Source organism: Chiloscyllium punctatum, chromosome 16 (genome assembly GCF_047496795.1).
Source record: "Chiloscyllium punctatum isolate Juve2018m chromosome 16, sChiPun1.3, whole genome shotgun sequence".
Classification (NCBI taxonomy): domain Eukaryota; kingdom Metazoa; phylum Chordata; class Chondrichthyes; order Orectolobiformes; family Hemiscylliidae; genus Chiloscyllium; species Chiloscyllium punctatum.
The window spans coordinates 62,129,562-62,142,870 of record NC_092754.1 but is presented as its reverse complement, the minus strand read 5'-3'; the positions used below and the strand labels follow the sequence as shown (position 1 = coordinate 62,142,870).

The 13,309-nt window shown below is 43.4% G+C and overlaps 1 long non-coding RNA gene across 2 annotated transcripts in view; it reads left to right on the top strand.

The window, feature by feature from the left end:
* The window catches only part of LOC140487195 (uncharacterized), a 59,091-nt gene that overhangs the window by 33,077 nt on the left and 12,705 nt on the right, over positions 1 to 13,309 (top strand). The window lies entirely within an intron of this gene.

Sequence of the window (13,309 nt, the reverse complement as noted above, 5' to 3'; positions counted from 1 at the left end):
TGATGAATGGCGATGTCCTGTGATAACGTGTGATGGATTACAGAAACTGATGATCGTATTGTTCATGATTATGTGTTGATGGGAGGAGATTAAGGCAGAATGGGTCTTCCTTCAGTAAATAAGGGAATCACTTACCTATGCTAATATGGAGGGGAGGTAAGACAATGGGAGTGGGAGGCAGTTTAACAGAGTTGTGCCCAGGGCTACCAGTCTCGTCTGGAAAGGGCAAATTCCTCTGTCTGGGATTATGGGGCAATCCACATGTCTGGCTGCAAGAGGTTCTATTTTGAGATACTGTCAGCCTCCACCATTCTGTGGTGTTCTGTCTGTATTAGTGGGCGGCACGGTGGCACAGTGGTTAGCACTGCTGCCTCGCAGCGCTGGAGACCCGGGTTCATTTCCCGCCTCAGGCGACTGACTGTGTGGAGTTTGCACGTTCTCCCCGTGTCTGCGTGGGTTTCCTCCGGGTGCTCCGGTTTCCTCCCACAGTCCAAAGATGTGCAGGCCAGGTGAATTGGCCATGCTAAATTGCCCATAGTGTTAGGTAAGGGGTACATGTAGATGTAGATGTAGATGTAGATGTAGGGGTATGGGTGGGTTACGCTTCGGCGGGGCGGTGTGGACTTGTTGGGCCGGAGGGCCTGTTTCCACACTGTAAGTAATCTAATCTAATCTATTCTAAGAGTACAGGCCTTCAGTTGATCAAATAAGGCCTTTTGCAAGGTAATGTTTAACCCTTGAGACCCCACGGTGTCCTGAAAGAGAAGCAAAAGGTATGGAACTGGTCCCTCTATGGTATTTTAACTTCCTTATTCTGACCAGGAATCTGTTGACCAGAATTGAATGCAATGATTGACTGTGACCTAACTCAAGCTTTGTCAAGGGTCAGAATCTTTTCCGTGAGTTTGTTATCATTCCTCCATTAATGAAGCCCAGCATCCCATTTGTTTTACCCAAAATACATAATGTTTTCTCTCCTTTAAGGATTGGTACACATTGTCCCCCATTCCTGCTGTCCTGCTCTCTGTGTCTGTGCCATTCAAATATATATTCCCTTTCTACATTGCTTCTCTCAAAATGTATCAACTTACTGTGTGTTCTAAAGAAGAGACATATTCCACTCAAAATATTATCTCTCGCTCCACACATTCTACCCGCTAGAAAACAGAACAGGACAGCACCGGAATAATTGGCCCACCGTGTCTGTGCGGTCCATTATGCCATTCCAAACTAATTCCATCTGCCTGTCCATATCCCTGCAAATCCATGCCTGCTTATCTGTCTGTCCAAATGCCTCTTAAATATTCTGATTGTTTCTGCTTTTCCCATCTCTCAGGAAAGTACATTCTTGTCACTTACCAGCTTCTGCATAAGAAACTTGTCTGACACAACTCCCTTTAAGCTTGCTCAGCTGTTGTTGGAAATGCTCAGCAGATCATGCAGCATCTGTGAAGAAAAATCAGTTAATATTTCGGGTCTGGTCACCCCTCCTCAGAAACGTTGACTTTAATTTATCTTCATAGAAGCTGCTAGACCTGCTGAACTTTTCCAGAAAAATGTTTTTGTTTCTGGTTTACAGCATCTGCAGTTGGTTCAGTTTTCATTTCCTTTAAACTTGCCCCCACTCCCCTTAAAACTCTGGCCTGTAGAATTTGCCGTTTTCACCTTGGGAAAAGATTCAGATGATTCACTCTGTCTGAGCCTTTCGGATCACCCATAGCCACTGACTTTCCCAACGCAAAAATCCAAGTCTTTCCAACCTCTCCCAATCCAGGCAACATCCTGGTAAACCTGTTTTCACGCTGTCCAAAGCCTCAACATCCTCCTTTTTATGTGGTGATCAAAACAGCACACAATACTCCAAAGGTTGCCTAATGACAGTTTTATATTCAGTCCCTGACACAAGAAGGCAAGTATGCCATCCACCTCCTTCACCACTTTCAGGGAGCTGTGAACTTGCCCCTGGAGATCCCTGTGTACATCAATGCTGCTGAGAGCCCTTCAGTTTAGTGAATACATTCCTCTTGCAATGAGCCTCACAAAATACATCACCTCACACTTGTCTGGATTAAAATCTATCTCCGTACAGGTTTTCCAACCGATCTCTTTCTTGCTGTATCCTTTGACAACATTCTTCACGATTCACAACTTCATCAATTTCTTCCATCTATAAACCTGCTAATCAAATCGTTTACATTTCCATGCTAAGCATTGATGTATGTTGCAGACAATTGATGTTCCAATTCTGATCCTTGTGGAACAACACTGACCATAGAACTCCAGCCAGCAACATGTTGTGGAAGGAACATATTTCATTTAGTCAGTCAGTCGGAAAGTATTTCAGGTGTTGGTGTGAATAGATTAGATTGTAGAATAGAATAGAATAGATTACTTATAGTGTGGAAACAGGCCCTTCGGCCCAACAAGTGCACACCGCCCCGCCGAAGCGCAACCCACCCATACCCCTACATCTACACCTTACCTAACACTACGGGCAATTTAGCATGGCCAATTCACCTGACCTGCACATCTTTGGAGTGTGGGAGGAAACTGGAGCACCCGGAGGAAACCCATGCAGACACGGGGAGAACGTGCAAACTCCACACAGTCAGTCGCCTGAGGTGGGAATTGAACCCGGGTCTCTGGCGCTGTGGGGCAGCAGTGCTAACCACTGTGCCACCGTGCCGCCCACTATATGTTCAGAGATGTTCCAAGATATTCACAATCCTGGTTAAAACACCCTGGAGCAGATTTTCGGTTCTGGCTACCCTACCTGGGGACTCCCCCAGAACCAATTATAAAGCAGTAAACATTATCTCCTGCTGTGGAGGGACAACCTGTATTGGTCTGACCATGAACACAGAGCAAATTTACCTTAATGATAATTTAACCCCTGAAGACAAATAATCAGAACAAGGTAAGCAAGTACAAAAAAAAAGTGTTATGGCACAGAAAGGGGCCCATCAAATTCAAGCTGGTTCTCTGCAGCAGAATCCCTTATTCTCATTCTCCAACTGTCCTCAAAACCCTGAAAGTTTATTTCCCTCAGATCTGATATAATCGTATTTGTTAATCTTTGATCATCTCCACTTTCAACACCATAATAGGCAGCACGTTCTGCATATTTCCAGCCAATACAGGCAGCGGAACATTGCAATCTTCCACTTTCTCAAAACGTTATATTTGATCTTAAATTTTGAGCCATCACCTATTGAGTGCAATTTATTTTATTGTCTGCTCTATCTAGGTGTGTTATAATCTTATCCATTTTAATCTATCAAGATATATTCAACTTGATTTCTTCAAAGAAAATAACAATCTTTTTTCCAAATCAATCCAGTGACTGCATTTTCTTCATCAGTGCACCACACCAGTAAGTCTGTACTGCACACTCTGAAGATCACTCAGATCCTTCCTGAGCAGGAATTTGTTGACCTGAATTGGATACAATGATTGATTGTGACCTAATCAGTCAATGAAATTGTTTCCATGAATTTGTTCTCATTCCCTTTATTAATGAAACCCAGGTTCCCATATATTTTGATCAAAACACTCTGATTATGTTTTCTCTCATTTAAAGAATTGTACACATTCCCCCGCTTCCCTCAGTCTCTACTCTTCGTGTCTGTGCTATCCAAATATATATTTCCTTTCTACATTGCTTCTCTCAAAATGTATCAACTCACTGTGTGTTAGAAAAAAATATTACCTCTCGCTCCATGCACAGTACCCCCTGGAAAACAGAAAAGTACAGCATCTGAATAATTAGCTCATTATGTCTGTGCAGACCATGATGCCATTCAAAACTAATTCCACCGGCCTGGACATGATCCATATCCCTGCCAACCCCTGTCCGCTTATGTGCCTGCCCAAATGCCTCTTAAGCATTGTGATTGTTTCTGCATTTACCACCTCCCAGGAAAGTACATTTCCAGTCATCTATCACCTTTTGCATACGAGACTTGCCTGATATAACTCCCTTTAAACTTTCACATGTTGTTGGAAATGCTCAGCAGGTCTTGCAGCATCTGTGAAAATAAAAATCCGTTAATGTTTCGGGTCCTTCTTCAGAAATGTGACCTCTGATTTCTCTTTACAGATGCTTCCAGACTTGTTGAGCATTTCCAGACACTTCTGTTTTTGTTTCTGATTTACAGCATCTGCTGTTCTCCCGGTTTTTATTTTCTTTAAATTTCCCCCTGTCCCCTGAAATCTATGGCCTCTAGAATTTGTCATTTCTACCTTGGAAAAAGATTCAGATTATACAACATAGAACATAGAACAATACAGTGCAGAACAGTCCCTTCGGCCCTCAATGTTGCGCCGACCTGTGGAATTTTCTCAACTCGTCCCCCTACACTATCCTAAAATCATCCATGAGCTTATCTGAGGATTGTTTAAATCTCCCTAATGTGGTTGAGTTGACTACCTTAGCAGGTAGGGCATTCCACACACTTACTATTCTCTTTGTGTAAAGAATTTGTCTCTGACTTAAATCTATCACCCCTCAATTTGTAGTTATGCCCTCTCATACAAGCTGTCGTCATCATCCTAAGAAAAAGACTTTCACTGTCTACCATATCTAATCCTCTGATCATCTTGCATGTCTCTACCAAATCCCCCGTTAGCCGCCTTCTTTCCAATGAGAACAGATCCATGTCTCTCAGCCTTTCCTCTTAAGACATTCCCTCCACACCAGGTACCATCCTGATAAATCTCCTCTGCACCTTTTCCAATGCTTCCACATCCTTTTTGTAATGGGGCGACCAGAACTGTACACAATATTAAAACTGTGGCCGCACCAGCATTTTGTATAGTTGCAGCATGATATTGTGGTTCCAGAACTCAATCCCTCTCCCAATGAAACCTAACACGCCGTATGCCGCCTTAACAGTACTATCAATCTAGGTGGCAACTTTCAGGGATCTATGTACATGGACACCAAGATCCCTCTGCACACCCACACTACCAAGAATTTTTCCAATGACCCAGTACTCTGCCTTCCTGTTATTCCTCCCAAAGTGCATCACCTCACATTTAGCTGCATTGAACTCCACTTGCACCTCTCAGCCCAATTCTGCAGTTTATCTAAATCCCCCGCAACCTGTAACATTCTTCCAAACTGTCTACTACTTCACAGACTTTAGTGTCGTCTGCAAATTTACTAATCCATCCACCTATGCCTGCGTCTAAGTCATTTATAAAAATGACAAACAGCAGTGGTCCCAAAACAGATCCTTGTGGAACACCACAAGTAACTGGGCTCCAGACTGAATATTTTCCATCAACCACCACTCGCTGCCTTCTTTCAGAAAGACAGTTTCTAATCCAAACTGCTAAATCACCCTCAACTCCATACCTGTGCATTTTCTCTAACAACCTACCATGTGGAACCTTATCAAAAGCTTTACTGAAGTCCATGTATACCACGTCAACTGTCCTAGTCTCATCTAAATGCTTGGTCACCTTCTCAAAAAACTCAACGAGGTTTGTGAGACATGACCTACCCTTGACAAAACTATGTTGACTATCTGAAATCAAATTGTTGCTTGTTAGATGATTATAACTGTTATCTCTTATAATCCTTCCCAAAACATTTCCTACAATGGAAGTAAGGCTCACTGGTCTATAATTACCTGGGTCATCTCTGCTGCCCTTCTTGAACAAGGACACAACACTTGCAATCCTCCTGTCCTCGGGTACGAAAACCCATTGACAATGATGACTCAAATACCAAAGCCAAAGGCTCTGCTATCTCTTCCCTAGCTTTGCAGAGAATCCACAGATAAACCCCATCCGGCCTGGGGACTTGTCTACTTTCACTCCTTCTAGAATTGATAGCACCTGTGCATAACTAACCTCAATCCTTTCTAGTCTAGTATCGCGTACCTCATTTTTGTCCTCTACAATATTCTCCTTTTCCTGTGTAAGCACCAATGAGAAATGTTCATTTAGCACTTTTCTGATCTCTGCAGTGTCCACACTCAACTTTGAGATTAGATTGCTTACAGTGTGGAAACAGGCCCTTCGTCCCAACAAGCCCACACCGACCCCGCTGAAGTGCAACTCACCCAGACTCATTCCCCTACATTTCACCCCTTCACCGACCACGACGGGCAATTTAGCAGAGCCAATTCACCTAACCTGCACATTTTTGGACTGTGGGAGGAAACCGGAGCACCTGTAGGAAACCCACGCAGACACGGGGAGAATGTGCAAACTCCACACAGTCAGTCGCCTGAGGGGGGAATTGAACCCGGGTCTCTGGTGCTGTGAGGCAACAGTGCGAACCACTGTGCCACCGTGCCGCCCATAAAAATAACAATACATAAAAAGCATAAAAACTTCCCACTTCTGTCTTTGATTAGCCCTATTCCTACCCTAAACATCCTTTTATTCTTCACATACCTATTGGAAATTTCAGGGTTATCCTTTGTTCTATTTGCTGAAGACTGCTTGTGTCCTCCCTTTGCTTTCCTTAACTCTCTCCTTAAATCCTTCCTAGCTGATCTGTAATCTCTATTGCTTCATCTGTACCATTTTGCCTCATCAACACATAAGCCTCTTTCTTCTTCTTAACAAGGGATGCAATTTCTGTAGTAAACCATGGTTTACAAACTCTGTCTGTGCCAGTTGTGTCACCCCACAGCCATTGACTTTCCAAAGACAACAATCCAAGATTTTCCAACCTCTCCCAATCCAGGAAACCTCCTGGAAAACTTGCTTCCACCTTCCCAAATGCCTTCACATTTTACCTATAATGTGGTGATCAAAACGGCACACAATCCCCCAAAGGTGGCCTGATTATAGTTTTATATTCACTCCCCTGACAGAAGAAAGCAAGCCTGCCATTCACCACCTTCACCACTTTCAGGGATTTTTCAGCTTGCATCTGAAGATCCCTCTGTATATCAGGGCTGCTCAGGGCCCTTCCGTTTATTGTCTACATTCCTCTTGCTTTGTGTCTTCCAAAACACATCACCTCACACTTGTCTGAATTAAAATATATCTGCAATTTCTCCACAAAACTTTCCAACTCATCTTTTTCTTGCTGTATCCTTTGACATCATTCTTCACAATTCACAACTTCAACAGTTTGCGCCATCTCCAACTTGCGAATTAAACCCCAGTCCAACACCGGCATCTCCGAATCATGCTAATTAAATCATTTACATTTTCAAACTTTTCATTTATATACATTACAAACAACAGATGTCCCAGTTCTGATCCTTGTGGAACAGCACTAGCCATAGGCCTCCAGCCAGCAACATACCCCTGCACAACTATTGCTGGGAGAAATATCAAAGAGGAGCCTTGGGTTCTGTGTTGAACAGCACGACCAACGTTTATTCAGAGCTCCTTACTAATACATGCTGGGAGAGGTCCCTCTCTGGCTCCCCCAGATAAGTCCAGCATTTTGATGTGTTTACTTCATACGTTCCAGTAATATATTCCCCCTGACCTGAACTCCAGGGTTTGGAATGTCAGCTCTGATATTTCCGCGTTCCCTTTCACAGTCTGATTCTCTCAGCTCATGCAGCTGCTTTATTCGCTCTTTCACAAATGGTTTAACCCTAACCTTATCATTGCACATCTCCAGCCCTCCCACTACCACACATCTCCGGTTCTCCCACTACTATACCCTGTGCCATCTGCATCATCCATCCAGTTATTAAGTCAAAGGGGGACAGCCCCATCCCCTTTTCTGGGCTTGTCCTCAGTTTCATTAGGCTGGTGGGGAGTACTCTAACCCATCGCTGTACTGTCTCTGAGATAGCCTTAGTCAGACGAGCTTTAAGTGTCTGCGTCATTCCTTCGACTGTCCCAGAGCTCTGGGGGTGGTATGGTGATGGGATTTCTGTTCAGTATCAAACAGGGCACATAGCTCTTTAGCTATGTTCCCTGTAACATGTGTCCCTTGGTCAGAATCTGCAGGGGAATGATTCCACCCACTGAGTAAACCTATTTATTAAAACCCAGCAAGACCTCCTTCCCTGGGATTGGGATGGGTGTGTGTGTAAAACCCATCTGTACTTGTTCCCATGGGCCCCTGGGTCCCTGCTGCTGCCTCCATTTTATCCTGATTGCTTTCCCTGGCTCACACTGTGAACAGACTACACACCTTCGACAAAACCTTGCTGTATTTCTCCCTGTTCCAGGCAAGGATTGTAGTGGATCATCTGATATTGCATTTTATCCTCCCCAATATGGGCCAGCCCATGATATGTTTTTAATAATGTTTGTCTTATGCAGTGTAGTGGCACTGCTGGATCATCCAGACTCTGACGTGTCCTATTACTGCCCCACCCTTTTCCCATTCCTCATTCTCCTGTTGTGGGGCTGTATCTGCGAAGGTCTTTAAACTTTCTTTACTCACTTCTGCAGTTACTGCCACTGCCACTTCCCCAAATGTCTGCCCTGTTTCAGTCAGTATTTCACTCGCATTCCCCACATACTTACTGCCCCGTTGGTGTGAGGTTTCTACTTCCCTGTGAGCTCTAATCTTCATTATTGCTGCTTCACTGGGATAGTTAACTGCTCCCACAAACTCTCTGACCTGTGCTTCGTGCTCTATGTGGCCCCCAGACAGGGTGATGTACCCTCACTGAGCACAGGCCAGCACATGGTCATGAACAATACCAAAGGCATGCTGACTGTGTGTGTAGATGTTGACTCCCTGACCCCTGGCTCATGTCCGTGCTTCTGTCAGGGTTTGTGATGATTCTGCCAATTCTGGAGAATTCTCCACAAAATTCCCACAGTAATTAAACAATCCTAATGTTTGCCTTACCCCCTTCACGCTGTGGGGGTGGATAGTTTTAAAATCATGGTCTGTCGTTCCGCTGGGATTGTCCCCTCTCCCTTCCTGATTTGATCTCCCTGATGTGATGTCCCAGGTACATCTCTCCCTACCTTCCCACTCTCTGTGGGTTAATTTTAAGCCCAGCCTGCCTGACCTGACCCTATATTCTGTTTAATATCTGGATATATTCTTTCTCACCAACTGAGGTAATGACGTGTTGGTAAGATCAATGTGACTAACTCCATCAGCCATGGGATATAGTGGAATATTGTGGGATCCCTGAGGTAACTGGATCCAGGTGTACTGTTTTCCTCAGCCAGTAAACACCAGCTTATTCTGGGATTCCAGGTCCACAGGTATGAACCAGAACCCATTCACAATATCAAGGGCTGAGACTATATACTGTTGCGATTTCAGTCCATTAAATACAGTGGTGTGGTTCGCTCATGTAGGAAACTCTTTAGTGGCGGATTTACTGAGTGAGGTATACTAAATAGTGAGGTGGGATGAGCTGTCCGGCTTCTGTGAGTTAGTCTGGGATACTGTCCGTCTGACTATTCCCTGCTTCTGTCAATCTGTTACTGTCACAATTACTGCCTCCTCAGCTTTAATGAGATCCTGTTTGTGTGGGGTGTGAGAGGGCCCTCGATCTTTACAGTATCTACAGGTAATAACCCACATTCCTGTTTAAGTTATCCACACTGCTGTTTGGGTCCCAGCTATAACTCCCCAGATTCCCTGACTGTTCCAGTCTCCCTGCAAGGTAACTACTCTGCAGATGTCGCCTTTCCTTTGCTTCCTGTCCCAGGCCTGTTCAGGTTGTTCCCATATTACAGTTTGTGTCTCTACATCTATAGTTGGTCCTAACTGTTCTAAACTGGCAACTCCCAGAATGGTCCCTTCCTCAGTTTCCCACTCCCATATCTGAATATATTTTGCCACATCCGTGATCTGCGTCGGGAGAGGTTTATTTCATCCAGCTTCCTCGATTCCCTCTCCGACTGCTCTCATTTTAGCAATTGAGGTGATATGGGGCAAATCCATATTGGTTATTGATATAGATGCTCCTGTATTAATATTATGCTCTGCTGGTTCCCAAACACAGCATCAAAGAATATTCATGTGCCTAGGTGAACACATGCACACACACAATGTGAATATCTATCTCCCTCTCTCTGCCTACGTTCCTTGGCAATATGTCCTTTACTGCTTCACTTGTAAAATTGCCAGTCTGGTTACCCTCCCTGTACTGCAGCTATTCCCCTGTGTTTCTGAGCTTGTCTCAGCACTCATGGTCCAATTCAGAAGGTGGTTAGAATGATCACCCACTGGGAGTCACATGTTTATAATTATAGTTAAATGGGGTCCCAGTTTAAAAACAACATAATGATATCATCATCACAGATTGGGATTTGGTAATCCCCCGTGGCCCTTACACACCTCAGGCTTCCTCTCTGTATGATCCTCGATATTAACCTTGGGCCCCTGAGTCACCAAGGTTATTTTAGCCCATTCAGCCTGTCCCCTCCCCAGTGTGTCCCTGTAATATCTGTAAATGCCTGGAGCCACTGATCAGCTGTCCACTGGGGGGAATCGGCTCGCACCTGCACCCTCTCATTGCAGAGACAGGTTCTGATGTACATGTCGGGGAATCTTGGCCTGAAAGGTTTTGGCCTGACACCATCATCGGTGAGACTGTACCTCAATTAATTCATCGATATTGTCCCAATAAGGCCCATTATTACCATTTCTCTATCAGGCTGGGTGTTCATTCACCAACTTCTGTCATTCAGCAGGTGAACGGTTCAGGTTTGGTTTCTGTCAGTTCCGTTTGTTGCTCCCTACTGTCTGTCCAAGTTGAGCTTAGATGCCCAGTGGTGCCATAGGGAGGGCCTTTTGGACCTTATAGGGCAATGGGTGATCCCACTCATTGCCGTCTCTCTGTCCATACGTGGACGCTTTGTCATCTAACCCGTTCCAGTCAGTGTCACCATCCTCACTGCCTTCTGAGGAGAGCGGGGCACTAAATACCTCCCCCACTGTAACTACCACCTGGTTCTTTGGCTTTAAGGCCTCACGTCTGAGAGCCACCACCTTCACCTGTTCCTGTTTATCATAATAATGCAACATATTCCATCATTCCTGGAATAAAACAGAGCAAAATGTAATTTGGTTTTACTTGAAATAAGAATAATTTGACATTCACTCGACATATCTATCGAGGTGAGAATTGTACTGTGATTATTTAAGTGAATTTAATGTGATCATACAATGAAAATAAATGATAATCAACGACAACATGTGATTATTTGTACCAGTTCTTGCATTGAAAATTCAATTTTATTTAATGTTTGTCACCCATTACACCATGGGCATTGTTATTAGGGAATAAAGTAATGGAAGGATATCAGAGAAAATAAATAGACTTTAATTTTAGCTTCACTGCAATAATGAACCAAAACAATATTTGGAAATATGGGTAAACTACATAACAAAGTTTCCAGTGTCATTATTGACGTGAAAACTATTTTAGTTTGCAAGTTGTTTTGCTCTAAGAATAATTGGAAATGAATTGTGATTATGAATTAACCATTTAAAATATACTTTGAAGAGAATAATCAGATATATTTTTTGGAGGAAATTAGGAAAGGAAATAAATATGTATACATTGGTATTAATAGTTTTAAAATGTTGAGAAGTTGGGATTATTTGATTGAGAGAGGCTGCATGATTATAAAGACTAATAAACCTTTTTCATTGCATTGTTGGTTTCACTCGAATCTGTTGTGGTCTAAGCTCTTGTTGTGTGCAATGGACTATCATTAATAGCTTAATTAACCTGCGAGTCCCTGATCAGGTTTCCTTTGTCTGTAAGTCAGTCTGTAAGTGCGCAACACACCTGCTTTTCTGAGGGGAACATGAGACTCTTTTCAAAGGAAATAAGTGGCAGTTCTCACTGAGAATGGTTTCTCCCACACACCATAAGTAGGGAAGTGATTTTCTGAAGAATTTCATTGTCTATCTATAAATCTGATAGTAACTGTGTTTGTCAGTTTGTGGAGGATTCAGCCCTTTTTGCTGAGTTGTTTTTATATAAGCAGTTGGTTCATTATGTCTTTGCCAAGAATGTTGTTTACTTTCCCCTTTTACTGTGATTCTGCAGATTAGAATATTCTGAGAGTCAATAATGTTCAATAACTGAACATTGAAATGTTTAGACTCTAACAGAGCAGTGGCCTTGGTTTCAGCTCATTATTCACTTTCCATTTCCTGGTTGTGTTGAATGTTACAGAAACAGGCTCTGAGCAATGTTTCCATTCACTTGTGTTGGAGTCACTGACAGCCACGTGGTCAGTCAGTTTCAGACTGATGGATCAGTTTCTCTGTCCTATTAGATGGTGGTCACTTGCTCAGTTTCCGATGGCTCACCTGAGCGTCAGTCCATCAGCTGCTGAAACCCTCCATCCAGCATTTGTTCCCTCTCACTGTGACTACTCCAATACAGTCCCAGCTTGTCTCCCACATTCACCTCCACATACTCATGATCACCTCAGATTCTATTGTCTGTGTCCTTGCAGCAGGTTGTGTAAGACACCTACTTCAGTTTTAACCTGATCTATATTATGTTCAGAAAGATCATTTCAAAATTTGGTTCACTGCTTCTTCAAGACCTTCGTGAAGAAGGGCTCATGCCCGAAACGTCGATTCTCCTCCTCCTTAGATACTGCCTGACCTGCTGCGCTTTTCCAGCAACCCCTTTTTCAGTTGTAATTGTAGCAATCAGTTAATTACAAGTTACTGAGAAAATATTTTAAGAGGAGCTGCTATTGGTGATGGAAATGCTGCTGGTTAGTATAAAAGAGCGCTGCGGTGAATACTGCACTCAGTTTTGATGAGAAAGTTGAACAATGTAAAATTCTTTTATCCTTGTTATAGGAAGAGGTAGAGATTGCACCACTGATGCTCAGTAGCCGCAGTGCCAATCAAGCGGGCTGCTTTATTCCGGGTGGTATCAAGTTTCTTGAGTGTTGTAAGGGCTGCACTCAACCAGGCAAGTGAGGAGTATTCCATCATACTCCTGACTTGTGCCTGGTAGCGTTTGGACAGGATTTCAGGAGCCAGGATTTGAATTACTCTTGTAGCCACTGTGTTTATGTGGTGAGACCAATTCAGTTCCTGATCAACGATTATCCCCAGGATAGTGTTGATAGTGGGTGTTCAGTGATGGTAACACCATCGAATGTCAAGGGATGGTGGTTAGGTTATTTCTTATACGTGATGGTCATAGCCTGCATTTGGGTGGCATGTATGTTACTTACCCCTTGTCAGCCCAAGCCTGGATATTGTCCAGATCTTGTTGTAGTTGGCCTTGGACTGCTTCAGTACCTGAGGAGTTAATTATTTATGAACATTAAATAGTCATGAGATTATGAAAATTCCTTTTTCTATCAAATGTCATGGACTGTATCTTGTGGTCACTATCATATTCACTTTCATTATGTTTTT